The 19,238-nt window shown below is 32.8% G+C and overlaps 2 protein-coding genes across 7 annotated transcripts in view; one reads left to right on the forward strand and one right to left on the reverse strand.

The window, feature by feature from the left end:
• Nucleotides 1-19,238, reverse strand: part of Brf (Brf RNA polymerase III subunit) — a 106,761-nt gene that overhangs the window by 49,445 nt on the left and 38,078 nt on the right. The gene's annotated exons all lie outside the window — the stretch shown is intronic.
• lute (BTB/POZ domain containing protein 3 lute) overlaps nt 10,075-19,238 on the forward strand; it is a 43,416-nt gene continuing 34,252 nt past the window's right edge. For 2 of the 4 annotated variants that reach the window (XM_076411325.1, XM_076411326.1), the window contains exon 1: nt 10,151-10,359. The gene's annotated coding sequence lies outside the window, so the exon portion shown is untranslated. Of the gene's footprint in view, nt 10,360-19,238 lie in introns of all 4 variants that reach the window. The other 2 variants (XM_076411328.1, XM_076411327.1) reach the window with 2 other exon arrangements.

A 19,238-nucleotide genomic window follows, 5' to 3' on the forward strand; every position in this document is an offset into this window, starting at 1 on the left:
GTCGCCTTTTCTGTCCCTATATCCCTATGTGCGCTTAAATCTTTAAAACTACGCCACGGATTTTGATGCGGTTTTTTTCAATAGATAGAGTGATTCAATAGGAAGGTTTATATGTATAATACATGTATAATATACTAAGGCAACATTGCTAATTTTAGAGGTTTCTAACGTGATGTCGTAAATTAACCTATTTTTTTAGGCTTATTTAGCAATTAGCAAAAACGCTGCCTAACCCTACGAGTTAGATCAAATTAATGTACTACAGTATTGTACACCATAAAAAGGTCTACAAAAAAGTCCGCGATGGTATATGTTTATCTTTTAGGGATAACCCACATTAACCATTTTTATTGTTTACTCTTTACGTGAGAAAAAGGCTTATTTACGAAGCTATTTTAAGCAATACGGCATTAATCCTTATCGAATTAAGTACCTTAAATACAGTGTGCAATTAATATAGATCAATATGGTTCCTTACAGCATGTAAATTAAACAAATATTTTCGGAGATATTACAAATTTAAAATTTGCGTTTAAAAATGTGTAATGTAATAAAAATTGTATGAATTTAGATATTCCAAAGATAGCAGGAAATCTTCATAGTAAGTATAGGGGAAGAGGAATTGTTTTACTCCAAATTTAATGCGTGCAGGCCAAGGGCAGTAATGAATGAACCAAAAATACTGGATCGATTTTAATCATGTTTTCATTGAGTGACATAGGCATATATATTTTATGCCCGTGCAAAGTCGGAGCGGGCCGCTATGTTTTTATATACAACGTTCATATTTTTTCTGTAGTGTATTTAATTTAGTATCAGCATTGCACCCGTGCGAAGCCGGGGCGGGCCGCTAGTAAATATATACATTATTAATAACATAATTCTTGGTATTAATATATTTTAATATTCATGGGAAAAACTCGTTTGCATTATCCAGAACAATGCTTTTTTAAAGATTGCTGTGATATATACAAACCCAGGCAATCATTTTACTCGTTCTCGATAATTTTAATAGAAATCCTGTATACCTTTAAGAAGCAGTGGACAGACAAGCTCATCAAAATATTTTCGCACATTCTTAAACAAGTTTCCGCAACTACTAGACCAGATTTGTTCATTTGATGTCCTAAAAACATACACAATAGGCAATAACGCAATGTAATTGTTGTTATAACCTGCATTCCATTTGACCTTTTATTAAATAATAATCGTGTATAAATTATTTAAAGTGAGATGGGACAGTTTAAAGTCAGTCCATATTAAATACTGTCAAAATAACCGTTATTTGGACAACAGGATTTGTCGAAAATCATACACTTTCTATCTGCCATGCCCTCGCAAAACCTACTTACCGTAGTCATAAATACATCTGTCACAGCTGCGTGGCATATATCTCAATGAAATATTACATCCATGATTTATACAATACAGTTATGTGATTTAAATATGTGTAAATAAGTTTAGCATACACCTCTCTTAAAACTAATTAAATAGTTCTAAGATGGAACTATTATAAACATTAAAAATGTTGTGGGTAGTAATTTATTAAAGCAAATAATATTGCAAATAAAGGTTTAGGAAATAGTACTGCGTGTTCATCAAAAAGTTAAAACTAAGGTCACATACCTGACAATGACAATGCTACTTATCTATGTATATAAATAGAAATTGATGAATATACATTGCCGTTCAAAACTTTAGAAACACGCTATTTTTCAGAGGTCAGTAAAAGACCTATCCATCCATGCCTATACAAGTTTCTATTGGCTAGGACTGCACATGCGCACTTGTTTTAATCTAACCTGACAGTTTTAACAATTCGCGTCCAGTCTTAGTTGTGGTTAGATTAGATGTTGATGGATTTTTGCCATCGTTTTCACTGACTTGTGACACTGTGCATTGTTTTGGTGAAGCAGCACCTTCGTTTTCTTCAAATGCGGCTGTTTTTCGGCGATTTCATCCTTCAAACGGTCCAGTAACGTTATGTAATATCGCTGCTAATGGTTCTTACTTTTTTAAGGTAGTCATTGAAAAGTATTTTATGCGCACCCCAAAATACAGACGCTATAACCTTGCAAGCCGACTGTTGCATTTTCCCACGCTTTGGAGCGGGTTTATCATGTGCAGTCCACTCGGATGACTGTCTATTGGAGTTCGAAGTGAAATGATGGAGCCATGTTTCATCCATTGTCACATATCGACGCAAAAACTCGGGTTTACTACGCTTGATCATGTTCAAACACTGCTCCGAATCATCAGCTTGTCGTTGATTTTGGTCAAAAGTGAGCTCGCGCAGCACCCACTTTGCACAGGGTTTTTTCATACCCAAATATTCGTGAATTATATGATGTACACGTTCAGTTGATATTTTTAGAGTGTCTGCTATTTGATTCAATTTCAATTTATGGTCATTCAAAATCATTTTGTGGACTTTTTTAATGTTTTCTTCGGTAACGACATCTTTTGGGCGTCCACTGCGTTCACCGCCTTCGGTGCTCGTTTCACCAAGTCTAAACTTGGCACACCAATCCTTGATGGTTGATTTTCCTATGGCAGTGTCCGGAAACTGGCAACAAGCCAAGTTTTTGGTTCAACTGTATTTTTTTCCCTTCAAAAGGCAATATTTTATCAACACGCGAAATTCCTTTTTATCAATTTTTTTCACAATAACAAAAGTTGCTTCACTCAAAATGCTATAATTAACAAACTAATGATCCGACAGCTATCAAATTTATACACGAATCTTCTGACGGTTGGGGCTAATTAAAAAAACATATGGATTTAATTTTTTTGACTTTTCAATTGATCTGTTGTTATAACATAATAATATAATTGTTCAGTTTCTTACATAGTTTTAGTTGTTTCATGTTACGGATTAACCAATTTAATCATTTGCGGAAAATTGTTTTGTGAGAAAAGTCGGAAAAAAGTAGTAGAATATTAAATTATTCTACTACTTGCTATTTTTTGACAATTCCAGCAATGGAACTTTATATAATTAAGTGTCCTATTGTTATCTATCACGTAATTGCCTTCGATCCTTCATTTTTCTTTATTGTTAAGAAAATGAAGAAACTCTTCGATGACGTATTGACTACTGTTAACTTAAGTTTACTTCTTAAGACTAATATGTCTAACCTAAATTCCAAAAACATGAAGGATGTTGAGCTTTACTTGCTAAACCAAAAAAACATACAAATAATGCGGATCTCTACCTAACTCAACGAATACTATTAATAAATCTTTTAATTTCTAAAGATCAACAGGTATTGAAACATTGGCAATAGAAAAATTCCGGTTGACACTACTGACGTTACTTCGTTTCCATAAAAATGCTAAGAATTGATATATTGACCAGAATAACTGGTGTACTTGGTTGAGCGAACGACCTATTTTAACAGCGACCAATAAGGATTTAGAAGAATTGAACATAAAAGTATACCAGCTGATATAAAACTGATATAAGAGGGAAGGAAAAACCCACCTAGGGCATGAAAATGACTTGGATAAGAGATTTCTTTAAATTAGATAGAAAAATGATTGCAGTCCAACTAGAAGTTAATGCTCCAATGGATGATATATTAGATGAAATCAGAGATAAGCAATTTCGAAAGATGGGACTTACTGACTCCAAAAGATATTCATCAAGCGAACTAATTGAAATCCACAGATACAACATATAAAAATGACGCTAGAAGTGTTTAAGAATCGGTATATGTGGTCAAAATAGAAACTAGGAATCAGAATATTGAAAATCAAAATAAAATATGTACATTACACATTACATTACATGTACATAGTACATTGTAATCCTTGTAATAACTAAATAAGAATCAAAAACCTTATTTAACCTATCTACTACACGTATTTTATATGCTACTACATGAACACAATTTAGCTTAATACCTATTTAAACTTTGAAGTCGTTACGAGCAACAAATTAGATTTGTTTTGTTCGTAATTTAATTTTGTCTCTATGTCACAAAATTATTTTATTAAGTATTACAATGACTAAGCCAAGTAAATGTGCAGTCCGTATGAAGAAAAATAGGGATAAAGAAACAATAATTGAAAATAAGGAACGCTTCAGGCCCCGGGTTACGTTACCTAGCCCACGAGATTTGAGATATGTTCTAACCAAACTAGAGCAACAAAAAAATGTTCACCCCGCCGGGAATCGAACACGCGATCTCTGCGTGTGAGCTGAACGCTGTAACCGTTACACCGTACACGTTACACAATATTTCTACGATTTCTCATATGATATCGTTAATGCTTAAAATGAAAACAATGGCTTTTGAACTGAATGACTTCCGATTTTCCGTCACATCAGCTCGGCAATATCATTATACACAAATATCTGTGATTATTTTAGATAAAAAATATGCGAAAACTTTGTACGTGTTTTAGAAATTTCAGGGTTTCCATCGAAAAATATATATAGTTGAACATTGAACCTCCTTCTTTTTTGAAGTTAGTTACAAAGGCTCTTCGTATTACTTTTATTATATTACAGAACATGAAAATTGTTAGCTTGAGTTTCAAGCGAATTGTGAAGTAGTTCATAAGGACTTTTTTATTTTAAATATTTTTTTAAACACAAAACTGTATATTAAAATTATGCAAAAGTAAGTTTTTTTTGCTACACCTATGATTTCAAAAATTACGAGTTTTTTATTGACAACTTTGGTTGACGCATGGTTAGTTCATCTCTAGCTGTACCACACTAATACATACATTTTAGATAGAATTTTAACTTATACTAAATAACTATTAATTTTGAACCAATATTTTGTTAAAAACTACTGCTATTCACCTAACTAAGTAGTACTTTTTGTATCATAAATACAATGACAATTTAACAACGAATATATACTAGTTTTAATTAATATGTTGCGATATAGTTGGAGATCATTGAACAAATCATCGACGGTCATCATTTTATTATAAAATATGCTTATTAATTAAAAACCGGAATTCTGAATATTAGTAGTTTAACCTGCTACTAGTTACCAGCCTGACACGTGTTTCCACAACTAGAAGATTCAGTCATTCACTGACAACGAAATATTCCTTCAATTAGCTTCAGTTAGAAAGCATTTCTTATTTATTCGCATAAGTTGTAAATTATGTGATAAGTGCGTTTACCTGCGTTTTTACTGGGGTTTTACTATTTACCGGTTATGTGCGACATCTACAGTTTTTTCTATTAATTAGACGTTAATATATTGCCGGTGTATACGGTAATGAACATGGTTAACAGACCGAGACAGAAGTTTGTTTTAGCACTTATTTTTACTTCTAAGCTGAACCTGTAAATATGCTACATATACGATTATAATTAACGAGAGTTTAATTGATACCTCATAAAATAAGTTTGATTTATGATCTTCCGATCTTTCTTTTTAACTTGTCCTCTTTTCACCCATTTATAAATACTCTTATTGATGGTAACCGTATCTTCTCAACAACAGGAACAACTTTAACAGTTAAGGAGTTATTCTGGTCTAGAATTTTGAAAAAAAAACTACTATTTTCAACGTTTGAATCATTAAAAGTATGTTCTTAAAAGGATTTTTCAAGATTTAAACACCTGAACTAAACGATCTGATCGGCTCTATCTGTTGTTTTAAAGGGGACTAAAGCTGTATTTTAGGACAGAAAGAATCCCTGATTAATATAACAAACGTATAAAGTATTATTATCAAGACTATAAAATAATTTTAAACGATTTACTAACACATGGTGTTACTGGGTGTTAAATCGCATCGGGCACATTTGTAACCAACTTCAGCATGTTAAAGATCTACTGCTCTACTGGCTTCATTTTTTGGTTGTGTTATTTCGTCAAAGTGTGAACATGTTTTCAGTGCGTTGAAAATTTGTCGAAAGTAAATCGCATTTACGGGATGTTTTACTTTATTACTTCAATTTGAATAAAACATTGACTGTAGGTCACCTAATGGTCACGCATCAATGGGATGACACTACTGATTACAACTGATGCGTTTAAGCTGAACATTGTACGAAAAATGGACTGAATGTGAGCAAAGACACAATGGTGTTATTCTTTAGCAATGACCATATTCGACATGTACACGACACATACATGCCGCAAAACCAATAAAAACATAACTGAAAACTGAAACTCTTTCTGATCCGACATATGACCTGTATGAGCAGCGCAAGTGAAAATATGATCTAAATCAATATAAAAGTATCAAATTCTTTTGAATATTGATTCCTTCTATATATGAATTACTCTAACAGATCAACTTAAAAGTCCCCGGCCTGACACATAGAGAGCGCTACTAGAATTAAATACATATGTTTTTTAGTTAGCAATAACCCTCAAAAGATGCGTGTGTAAATTTAACAGCTCTCGGGTTATTGGTTTGTGAATTATAGCACTTTGAGTGAAGCAACTTTTGTTATTGTGAAAAAAATTGATAAAAAAAATTTCGCGTATTGATAAAATATTGCTTTGTGAAGGGAAAAAATACAGTTGAACCAAAAACTTGGCTTGACGCCGAGTTTCCGGACACTGCTCCAGGAAAATCAACCATCAGCGATTGGTATGCTAAGTTTGGACGTGGTGAAATGAGCACCGAAGACGATGAACGTAGTGGACGCCCAAAAGAAGCTGTTAGTGAAGAAAACATTCGATATGTGATAATGGATGAAACATGGTTCCATCATTTCACTCCGAAGTCCAATCGACGGTCATCTGAGTGGACTGCACAAGATGAACCCGCTCCAAAGCGTGGAAAAACGCAGCAGTTGGCTGGCAAGGTTATGGCGTCCGTATTTTGAATAATTTTCATTGACTACCTTGAAAAAGAAAGGGCCATCAACAGGGTCTATTACATAGCGTTATTGGACCGTTTGAAGGACGAAATCGCCGAAAAACGACTGCATTTGAAGAAAAAGAAAGTGCTGCTTCACCAAGACAATGCACCGTGTCACAAGTCAGTGAAAACGATAGCAAAAATCCATGAATTGGGCTTAGAATAGCTTCCTCATCCACCGTATTCTCCAGATCTGGCCCCCAGCGACTATTTCCTGTTCTCAGATCTCAAAAGAACGATCGCTGGGACGAAATTTTTGTCGAATGAAGAGGTGATCGCCGAAACAGAGGCCTATTTTGAAGCGAATGACAAATCGTAACACAAAAATGGTATCGAAAAGTTGGACGGTCGCTATAATCATTGTATCACCCTTGAAGGGAATTATGTTGAATAAAAACATCTTTTTCCAAAAAAATATGTTTTACTATGGTAGGCCGGGGACTTTTCAATTGACCTATTACTAGTCTTGTAAATTTTACAAGGTATTTATATTAAACCATCTTCTAAAATGTTATATTATCACTAAAGCAATTTTTACTGAACTTAATAATTATTTAATATTAAATTCGTTGTTTAATCAACATATATTTAACACGACTGAGAATTTCTCTCGCTTTTATTCAAATAATGTGCTTGTTCGATTCTTGATATCATTGAAATTAATAAATTCAGCGGAAATTGTAAAAAAATAGTGACCTTATAACCGGATTTTCTATAATAATTCAGTATTGTTCACTATTTAAGTAGCTCGTATAACGGTTTTGCCATGGCAGCTGCATAATGACATTAAATCGACATTTTTTAAATGTCTAGATTCTTCTCTTAGTTCATCAATTCTCTTCTTATCCTTTCATAATTATTTCAAACTAAACATGTTTATATAAGAGATTTTTCACAAAAAAAAATTGAACCGGCTTCAAAAAATATATGAAGAATTCACTAAAAATTAAAAAACACAAAATTTTAACACAAAAAATACATTTCAAAATAACATATGTACATAATAATCGTTGTAATAACTAAATAAAAATAATTAGAAACCTTATTTTACTAAATTATTAATTATTTCCTAAATAAAGATAAATAAAAGCCTTATTTAACCTATCTACTACACGTATTTTATATTATATACCTTCCTAAACCTATTTGTATATCTACAGTAACATTATAACTGATCACTTTGACGTTGGTGCCGAACGTAAGCAGTTACACTAATTTCCATAAGGTCTTATATGCTATAGTTAGTGCTTAAAAAGCAAATTGAATCACTTTTGCACTGAACGACTTCCGATTTTCCGGCACATCAGCTCATATTATACACAAATATATAATTAATTTATTAGTTGATTGGTTACATAATAAGTTACCATTATATAAGCAAACTATAAAACCGATATGGAAACTGGTTATGGTTCCAGGAAAGAAGAACAAAGTGTAAAAGTCTTTAAAAAAACATAATAAACCTAGACCTTGAGACCTTAAGATACCAACTGTTGCTCAGGAAATCCAGGAAAATGCAAAGGAACATAAGGACTGTGGTCCCACGTCAATATATGAAGGATATTTAATAGAAAAAAAATTGTAGATATATCTGGATTTTAAATTATAGTAAAAATAAAAGTTACCCAACAAAATTACTAACAGGTCAAATGAAAAGTCCCCGGGCTACTATAGTAAAACATATTTTTTTGGCAAAATTAGTTTTTTTTATTCAACATAAGTCCCTTCAAGGGTGATACACTGATTATAGCGACCCTTCAACTTTTCGATACCATTCTTGTAGTACGATTTGTCCTTTGCTTCAAAATAGGCCCCAGTTTCGGTGATCACCTCTTCATTCGACGAAAATTTCTTCCCAGTGAGCATTCTTTTGAGATCCGAGAACAGGAAATAGTCGCTGGGGGTCAGGTCTAGAGAATACAATGGATCAGGAAGAAATTCGAAGCCCAATTCATGCATTTTTCACACGGTGCATAGTCTTGGTGAAGCAGCACTTTCTTTTTCTTCAAATGCGGCCGTTTTTCGGCGATTTCATCCTTCAAACGGTCCAATAATACTATGTAATAGCGCTACTGATGGTCCTTCCTTTTTCAAGATAGTCGATGAAAATAATTCCATGCGCATCCCAAAATACAGACGCCATAACCTTGCCAGCAGACTGTTGCCTTTTCCCACGCTTTGGAGCGGGTTCATCGTGTGCATTCTACTCGGATGACTGTCGATTGAACTTCGGAGTGAAATTATGGAGCCATGTTTCATCCATTGTCACATATCGACACAAAAACTCGGGTTTATTACGCTTTCCCATCTTCAAACACTGGTCTGAACCATCAACTCGTCACTGTTTTTGGTCAAAAGTGAGCTCGCGCGGCACACCCTTTGCACAGAGCTTCTCCACACCCAAATATTCGTGAATGATATAATGTACACCTTCAGTTGATATCTTTACAGTGTCTGCTATTTCATTCAATTTTAATTTACGGCCATTCAAAACCATTTTGAGGATTTTTTAAAAATTTTTTCGTCGGTAACAACCTCTTTTGGGCGTCCACTGCGTTCACCGTCTTCGGTGCTCATTTGACCACGTCTAAACATAACATACCAATCCTTGATGGTTGATTTTCCTGGGGCAATATCCGGAAACTCGGTATCAAGCCAAGTTATTTTATCAACACGCGATACTCATTTTTATCCATTTTTTTCACAATAACAAAAGTTGCTTCACTCAAAATGCTATAATTCACAAACCAATGATCCGACAACTGTCAAATTTATACACGCATTTTTGCGGGTTTGGGTTAACTATAAAACATATGGTGTCAGGCCGGGGACTTTTCAATTGACATGTTAATAACGTATTAATAATAAAAAAGAAAGTTATTTATTAATTAAAGTTTATTTTTTGCGTGTGAAAACAGGTATTAATTCAGAACTGTGCTTTACATTTTAATATCACCTCAAAAATTAAATTACACCCAAACAAGTCCGTAAAAGCAATAATCTCCTTAATGCTAATTTTACTGAATAAGAAACTGTTTCGACGAATAAGAAAAAAAACACCTTTGTCGCGATTTTGCTTGTTTGTTGACTGAAAATGTCAAAATCCCATCTTCCTCGAGTATACGCCAATTAAATCATCACCGAATAGAACGCGATGATCTCGCTTTCAATCCCACCTCCTTCCGATTATATGGTACTTGCTACATGCGATCTAACGCCGCGCACACCAAAACAAAACAAATCGGTGATCGTCCTTTAAACCTACAGCCTTGGGGATACCACGCGGTACTGAAAGAAACCGACCATTTCTGTTCAGTCGTAAACGCGAATCCAAACCGATTGGGTACCGAGGCGCGTGAGAATTCAGCGGCACTGGTACCGACACCGTACCAGAAAAAGAAAGCAACCTTCTTCGTATTGTTTTCTCAGAGCTAATTTAAACACTCGTTCAAGTTCAATCACTTTCGCAGGTGTTTATGGTGATTACGCAGGAACTTTGTGACAAATAAAGGTATGTTTAGTACAGCAATGATACAAATGTACACTTAAGTGTTTCCTCATCATAATATAGTTAATAATTTTTTAATTTTTGATTTAATTGAATTTAATTTTTGATCAACATAAAAAACTTAACCATCGGAAACTGAAAGTGTGAATATAGGTCATAAAAAATAGTGAAAGTGTTATCAGTCAGAAAGTTTCGAAAACTTCTAAGTCAATGATTCATGAGCTGGAAAAAACATACGAAACCTTGCATTATCATGGTGGGGTTCAAAAAACTGATAGTAAGAGGCAATTATTGACAGAAAATATCTGAAATGATCAATTGTATGAGAGTATCTCATAATATTCTAGTAGCTCCTATTTGGATGCAGGACTTTTACATGTCGAATTCATATGTTCCTCATCAAAATTATTACTTTTAATCATCTCAGGAAGAATGTCTACATCTGAACTAATATTCTCTTATTGCCTTAACACTCTCTTATCTCTTCAACTATGTACCCGAACATTCCTTGAAAAAGCCAGACTTTTCAATCTTCCGATCATTTCTATCTTCTGCTCTAACTATATGCTGTTGAGATTTACATTAGTAGGTGATTATTTCCTTGTCAATACTCCCTATCTTCTACGTCAAAAATGCTCAAAGCTTCAACACCTGTACCACGAAATATAATGCTACCATCAGCGTGCTATATTTATCAGCATCGAAATGAACGACTTCGAATATCCTTAATCAAATTTCATTTTAGTTGATGAAACTTGCTGTGACCTCAGATAATATCAATATTTGATTATTCAATTATCGATAATTATTATTCTTGCTTAAATTGATGATGCACAAACCATTAAAAAGAATAGTTTCTGTAATACTTAGCATTACTGATGATACATTTCAGCTATATAGAATGATTAATAATATAGCCTTTGCTGTAACAAATATCTTCATTCAAATTCGTACTCTTAGAGAAGTTTACTTTCTATTCCATTTTCTTCTGTACTAACTAATTTTTGCTACGTCTGACCTTGCTCTATTTATTGAAAATTATTGTAATATTTATTGTAATATTTTTAATTACAAGTAAAAAATAAATCCATAACGAATCTATGTTTTTCTTTCGAGTCTTTACACAAAATACTATAACTAAATAGATCTAAACAGTTTTAAACGATTGAAACGATTCATTTTAGTCATTTTCTTTCGCGTCATGGAAATATATATGAAAAACAAGTAATAATACAAAAAATAACTTAAACAACATTAATATAGACATTTTTACGACCTAAAATAAGGATGCAAATGTAGGCAATGAATAGGAATTCATTATTTTTAAGAAATAATTTTCGACACTTTCTTATTCTTCGTTAGCCTCGAGAGAAACACGCGATAATTTACGGCCTTGCGTATCTTTTCCCAGTTTAATTTCGAAGGTTTCCATTCTTTTAATTGTTTGCTTAATCAATTTTTGATATGTGACGATATGACCCAATGGAAGATGGTTATAATATAGTATGGGTGTAAATACTAGTAGAGCAGATGGATATTACAAATATATTTGCTATATATATATATGATAATTATGCTTATGGGGAGACAAACAAAGTTGATACATAAGAGGGAGATTGGCACATATGTTTAATACTAGTATGTGGATGGTTCGTTATTTACCGATTATATAGACGTTATATTATATACAGTATTACCATCAGCTGCCTCTGTTTCATTTAAAATTTTAGTGATTCGGTTATATTTCGACTTCTGTAGACAATATACAAAGGCTGAATTTAAAGATAAAAATAAAAGTATTTTAGGGTGGTTGAATTGGAATAGAAATTTTGATTTCTTCTACAAAGGATTAACGTGACAACAATTACCATGGTAACGTAAATACTATACATTATTTAAGTTAAACTAAAACAGTTACAAATTTAAATTCCTATGTTGCCTAAGAATTCCATTCCACCACTAGCTTACGAGCTTTACTATCACAGACATGCGAAAATTGATTTTTTATGTATAAATATGATCGGTCAGTATCAGATATCAATCTTTTGCTTATATTAATTATCTAGATGTAACAGGTTAACAGAAAAGTCACCAGCCTGACACATAGATGGTGCTATTAGAATTAAATCCATTTTTCACTTAGCCCTGACACTCAAAAGATGCGTGTATAAATTTGATAGCTGTCGGATAATTAGTTTGTGAATTATAGTATTTTGAGTGAAGCATCTTTATTATTGTAAAAAAAAATTGAGAAAAGGGAATTTCGCGGGATAAAGTTATTGCTTTATGAGGGAAAAAATACAGTTGAAGCAAAAACTAGGCATGACGCGGAGTTTCCGGACACTGTCGCAGGAAAATCAACCATCAAGAATTGGCACGCTAAGTTTAGACGTGGTGAAATGAGCACTGAAGACTGTGAACGCAGTGGACGTCCAAAAGAGGTTGTTACCGACGAACATTAAATTTAAAAAATGCACAAAATGATTTTGAATGACCGTAAATTGAAATTGAATGAAATAGCAGACACTCGTAAAAATATCAACTGAACGTGTATCATTAACGAATATTTGGGTATGAGAAAGCTCTCGGCAAAGTGGGTGCCGCGCGATCTCAGTTTGACCAAAAAACAATGACGAGTTGATGATTCGGAGCAGTGTTTGAAGATGATCAAGCATAATAAACCCGAGTTTTTAGGTCGATATGTGATAATGAATAAAACATGGCTCTATCATTTCACTCCGAGGTTCAATTGACAATCATCCGAGTGGACTGCACACGATGAACCCGTGGGAAAACGCAACAGTCGGCTGGCAAGGTTATGGCGTCTGTATTTTAGGATGCGCATAGAATAATTTTCATTGACTACCTTGAAAAAGGAACGACCATCAACAGCGGCTATTACATAGCGTTATTGGACTATTTGAAGGCCGAAAACCGGCCGCATTTGAAGAAAAAGAAAGTACTGCTTCACCAAGACGAAGGGAAGGGAATTATGTTGAATAAAAATTATCCCAAAAAAATGTGTAACTATGGTAGGCCGGGGACTTTTCAATTGACCTGTCATATTTCAATTTCTTTGAAGATTGTAAGCATTTTAGAGAGATTATAATATAATCCTAATATCTATATATTCCTATGTCTATTATTTTTAGCTATTCATCTATAGTTTGTTGATTATATTTCTCGTATATACAAAGTACGTTAGTAATTATTTTCCAGTTTTTGTAAAAAAAATCACTAGCCGTAAGAGTGCAATGTTATGAATTGGTACATATAGTCTATCCAAAGTTGGTGTGAACGTACGTCATCTCAATTTATGACGTAATAACGATGTAATGTTGCCGCATCAACTGTCAGTTTTATTTTATATTGACTTTGACCTATAACAAATTTCTAATCTAAATAAAATAATGAAACAGAAATGTTGTTAAATACAATTTATATTAATGTTATGTGAAAAGTAGTTTGACGAACATCCTGGTAGCTCGAAAACGATTAGATATGGAATTACGGGAGTTACTATTACCAATAACAGTAATAAATGCAAGGTTCCAACTTCAATTGTTCATAATTGGGATTTTCGATAAAACAATTAATTCTAGGGCAGTTACTATTACTATAAACTTTATACAACAGCTGTGTGTGTGTTGTTTATTGCTCTGTTTTGTTGAAACTAAACCCTTTGATTGAATATTTCCGTAACGTTTAGTGTTGGGAGCTATCGACTGAAATCGATTATTGACTGTTTAGTAATTAACTACTTTTTACTATCAACTGTTTCAGTCGCTATTTTTGGTTCGACTGGATTTCCTACTTTTTTCCAGTGACTGTTTCAAATGTTTTCAATCGCTATTTTCGGCTCGACTGATTTTGTTACTACTTACTATCGACTGTTTCGGTTGTGTACTTTTAGTTACTATTTTTGGTTCCACTAGTTTCATTCGATTTTCAACGTTCTGGCTCTGTTGTCCTAGCCGCAATCTTGACAAAAATGTACTCAATTTATGCTTCCATAGATTTATATGTAATATATATATATATATATATATATATATATATATATATATATATATATATATATAACACTCAAATATAAAAATAATTCCACTTCGTTTAAAATGAAATTATTAATTGCACGTTATGCAGCAATTTTTTTTCTTTCCTTTTTTAAAGTTATTACGTGAAGGAATATGTACATCTCCGTCTCGCTTATTCTACTATTGATAAATATAAGTACATATAAAATTAACTGCTCCAAGTAATTATCTCCGTCCATTCCTCTCTCGTAGTTTATACAGGAAAGGGTACATACATCTTCCCACGACATCCCATGACATCACGAATTGAACTATTCAGTCGAACCGTGTATTTTTTTGAAAATAGTAATTACTATTTTCAGCTAGTTTTTTGACTATCGACTGCTTCGACCGTTTTGCGACTATCGACTGTTTTCAGTCGATAGTTCCCAACGCTAGTAACGTTAATGCAAAAAATGTATGTGGTATTGCAACATATCGCGAGAAATCAGAGGAGTTTCTAATAAAAACAGACTATGTGTTAACCGTATTATATATAATAATACTAACTTTTTAATTATATCATGTATACGAAAATTTTTTCGATACATCGATATTTATAAGAAAAAAAAAGATATTTCGGTGGAAAAAAACCGATATTCTCTAAACAACTTAAGAATATATTTTCAAAATTAAAAATCGGAATGCACTAAACCTTTAAGGTTAAATACTAACATTAAAGGCTTATTAAAAACAATCAAATCAGCCGGCTTAGCCGCGGGTTCGAATCCTGCTGGGACATAGTCGTAAATTTATGTTTGTGATTGTTTAAAATTTGGAATGTTCTAGGCAAGAGTGTAAAATCCGACAAGGGAATGATCCCAGTCACGCCAGTAACCAAGCTGGGTAAGACCGGATGTCTTCTGGGATGATTTCTAAAGTTGGTCACTCAGTCGGTAGGCTTTAACGCTGAGGACCGTGGTTCGGAGCCCACGTTAAACTGTAGGTCCGGCCCAGATAAACCCATAGTTGGTAAAAGGAGACTTTAAAATATATATTTAAAAAAAAATAAAACAAAAATAATAATCAAAAGGTTTTTCATATTTTTTCGGCATCTCTAATCCTTACGTTTTGTATTTTAAATGATATTAACACGGAAAGTGAGTGAGTTAAAACATTATTAAATGATTTCATTTAATCTTAGCAGTATTTAAGATTGTGTATTACTTGTGGTTAATCCCGTGTTATTGGGACTATTAAAGACTTATGGCAGTTATGATTTAACAATTTCGATAATTATTATCGTACAGAGTTACATTTTATATTATTTATAGTGACAAAAAATGAATGTGTCCATTTTACCGAAAGGTGTATTCAGATATATGTGAAAATTTCATCCTAATGTAGATTAAGAGAATGTTTATTGGTATTCTCGTCCATTTCAGGTTTCATTAGTAAATGCATTTTGTAATAAAGCAGTAATCAAATATTGCAGGTAATAAATAGATCAATTCGTGCATCAAGGGTTAAAATGAATGTTTTGTTGTTGTACTCACACATGCGGGACACAAGGCAATGTAAAAGGAAATTTCGTAAATAAAGTAAAAAGGTTAGTGAGTATTAGTTCTTGAGTGCATTTATTTTTAATATTACTGTAACTAATGCTATAAATCAAATATATTTTTGATCCTATATTCAAAATATTGTTAAAACAAGTTCTAATAACATTAACATATTATTTTTGAAATATTTATTAGTTAACTATTTATAATCATAGAGAAATAGAGATTTAACTTCATAGGAAATGTTGGGTTTATTTTAGAAATTAATATCCTTCCGAAAAACGCTATGCAAATGGCTATATATGTTTCTTCTTGGATCAAAAGTTGCAGCTCAAATAAAATAATGACTTCTGAATGCAAATCTATTAAAAGAGAATTGACCGATATTCAATACACGAGGAAGTTTGGTGTAAAATTTATTGCCCAAGTAAGAACAAATTTGTTAAAGTGTCATCAATTTAAAAACTACCATGTAGGGTTCATTTCATTAAAGAAAATTAAGTGTAATTATTCAAATAAATATATTTGCTTAAGGCTACTTAACCAAGATAGTTTATTTCGGATCTATCTCACGGATTCAGGAATATACATCCTCGGCTAGTATGTTTTGGAAATCATTTGAAGCCCTGAACATAAGTTATTTTTTTTCATCTCATTGGCCTTTAGGTAATTGTGAAGAGGATGAACATGGGGCTCTAAATATTTATACTCTATAATAACCGGGGATGATATGAAAATACTGTCATCAGTAGGTCTTTGAGCTATCTCTTTTATTTTATTCAGCGATTTTGCCACGTCTGATAGATCCTATTAAATTCATGACACTAAACCAATATGAAAAAGGAAAAATACGGATTATAATATTTATATTTTATTGATATATTTATTTTTATTTATATTTTATTTAATAAATTTATTTCTGAAAATACTGTTCTTTATTTCAATTTCATTGATCAATTAAACATGACGTCAAGGCTGTCACGTGCCAAACATTACTAATGAGCCAATCAAATTTCTTAACAGTAAAATATTTCTCTTACAGGTACCTATAATGGAGATTTAAATTGACCAATCAAATTACTTGAACGGCCAATTATGGTGTCCTCTGGATGTTGGGCAAAGCAACACTTTGCGCCAGAGTCCCCCATTGAGTTACATCTCTATTACTCTATGTTTATAATGACAGAAATATGATTAACTTATTAAATTGTAGTCTAATTTTGACCACAGAGCGATCACTAGTAATATATAATTTCTTAATAGACAACAAAAAAGTAGCAATAAAATATCTTAAAGTATTAATGAAAACTATGAATGAAGAGAAAATGAATGAATTAACGGTCCCAATAGAAAATTGATTACTCTGATTTGTATTCCGCGCAGGACATGCGATACGACTCTAATACGTAGGAGTTATGTCATTGATAATGATATCGGAATGTTAATCTATGATAAGCTTTCACTCAAGGAGAATTAATACTTTCGATGTCACGTCACTAAGTTGTAATAACAAGTAGAATAAAAAAATATTACTAGTAAATAAACAGTACGTCGAAAAAGACGGGTTGGTGTCAGATCCGGCTTTGATCTCTTGTAACGTTGATTGACTTATTAATTAAAAGTTTCTTGGTTTATTTTTGAACGAGTTATATAGTCACTGTGGAGAATATCATAAAAATGATAAAGATCAGTACTGGCGTAGCGGTCAAGGCGACAGGACGTTAGTTCTACTGTTAATCGCGGGTTCGAATCCTGCTGGGGCATGGTCGTAAATATATGTTTGTGATTGTTTAACATTTGAGATTGTACTGTTTTTCATCACAAGTCACAATACGCTATAGGAAACTCTTCTTTTTTGATTGGCAGGTAATGAAACCGCGATGTTAAAACAATTCGAAATGGCATTGTCTTCGGACTTTTTTGATTCTCCAGGCCGTTTTGACATCAAAATTACAATTTTTTATTCCTCTTTACGTTATATTCCTCTTTATATGTAATTTAAAAATTTCTTAAAGTTAGGTTAGGCTGTTGTTAACACTTATTATAGGGTACGTATCATACGTCGTTCACCAATTGATATTACTCAAAATATTTTTTGTATTCCTTCAGTACTTGTCATGTTTATATTATATATACATGGCATATAGAAAATAGTATAAAACACTATTTTAAATGATTATTCTTATTCTAAAGTCTATGTATGTCCAATAATCAGATCGGATGGTATTAAACGTTTTAGTCTATGCACTTCTCTGTCACACTCCTTCGAAGTACTTCACACTTTGAAACACACTCGTTATTGGTTCTAGATGAATATCGCGTTGTATCACTTCATTTGAAATATAGTACGGAGCATCGACAATGGCACGCAACACTTTATTTTGGAACCGTTGAATGATGGATACATTAAACTTGCTAGCGGTTCCCTATAGGTGGACTCTGGGTGCCTACCAAGATATTTCGCATCCTCTGCTTGCGGGAGTTGACAATTATTGCTATAGACTGGTGGACATGTTCTGGATGGTCAAAATACATACATTTTATATATAGACTTTTAGCCACATATGTCGACTCTAAAAAGCCAACGAGGTAGGGGTATTTGTTTGGTAGCCATTTTCCCTCCTTTTAGATCTTTCCCACTGTTGATAATAATTGAAGCGTTAACAGCTAAGACATTATTAGTTATTTCAGAGTTTCAGCTGGGTTCTCCTCCAATAAGTCTACCCAATAATCCATTATCTTCGAATTATTTTGGTCCTCGAGGCCATTGCCTATCATTGACATCAAAATCGCCATTTTTCAATCGTTAAAACTAAAATTAATAATTGAGATAGGACGGAACAGCATCAACAAGAATTTCTAAGTCTTCAATGACGAGCATAACAAGTCAATGAAAACAATGATCAAATTGAACGAACGCTTCGATTTCCTTTACCGCCCGCCATATATGCTTCTTCATTCTGGCAAAGAGGTTTAACTCATGTTTAATCGTCAATTTCATTGAAAAATAAACTATATAGTTAATGATATAATTTACTTTTTATCTCGATAAAGTTGGTCTTCTATACATCGCGGTTTTAAATAAAAAAAAATAACACTAACAAAATTATTATCATCAATGAATGTATTATTCTCCACAAAGTTACAAATGTATACTCATCTAAGTTCTCGTTTTATAATGATAGAATATTTGATGAACAAATGTTTATGTAATACACAAGAAATTCCAAAAAGTTTCAATTGCATAGTGAATCATATGACATGTGACGACAGTGTTACAGCGTCAATCATTACAAAAACAAAA

This window comes from Rhynchophorus ferrugineus, unplaced genomic scaffold (genome assembly GCF_030347505.1).
Source record: "Rhynchophorus ferrugineus isolate W39M unplaced genomic scaffold, kcgeb_rfMv2 rfM8, whole genome shotgun sequence".
NCBI classification, from domain to species: Eukaryota; Metazoa; Arthropoda; class Insecta; order Coleoptera; family Curculionidae; genus Rhynchophorus; species Rhynchophorus ferrugineus.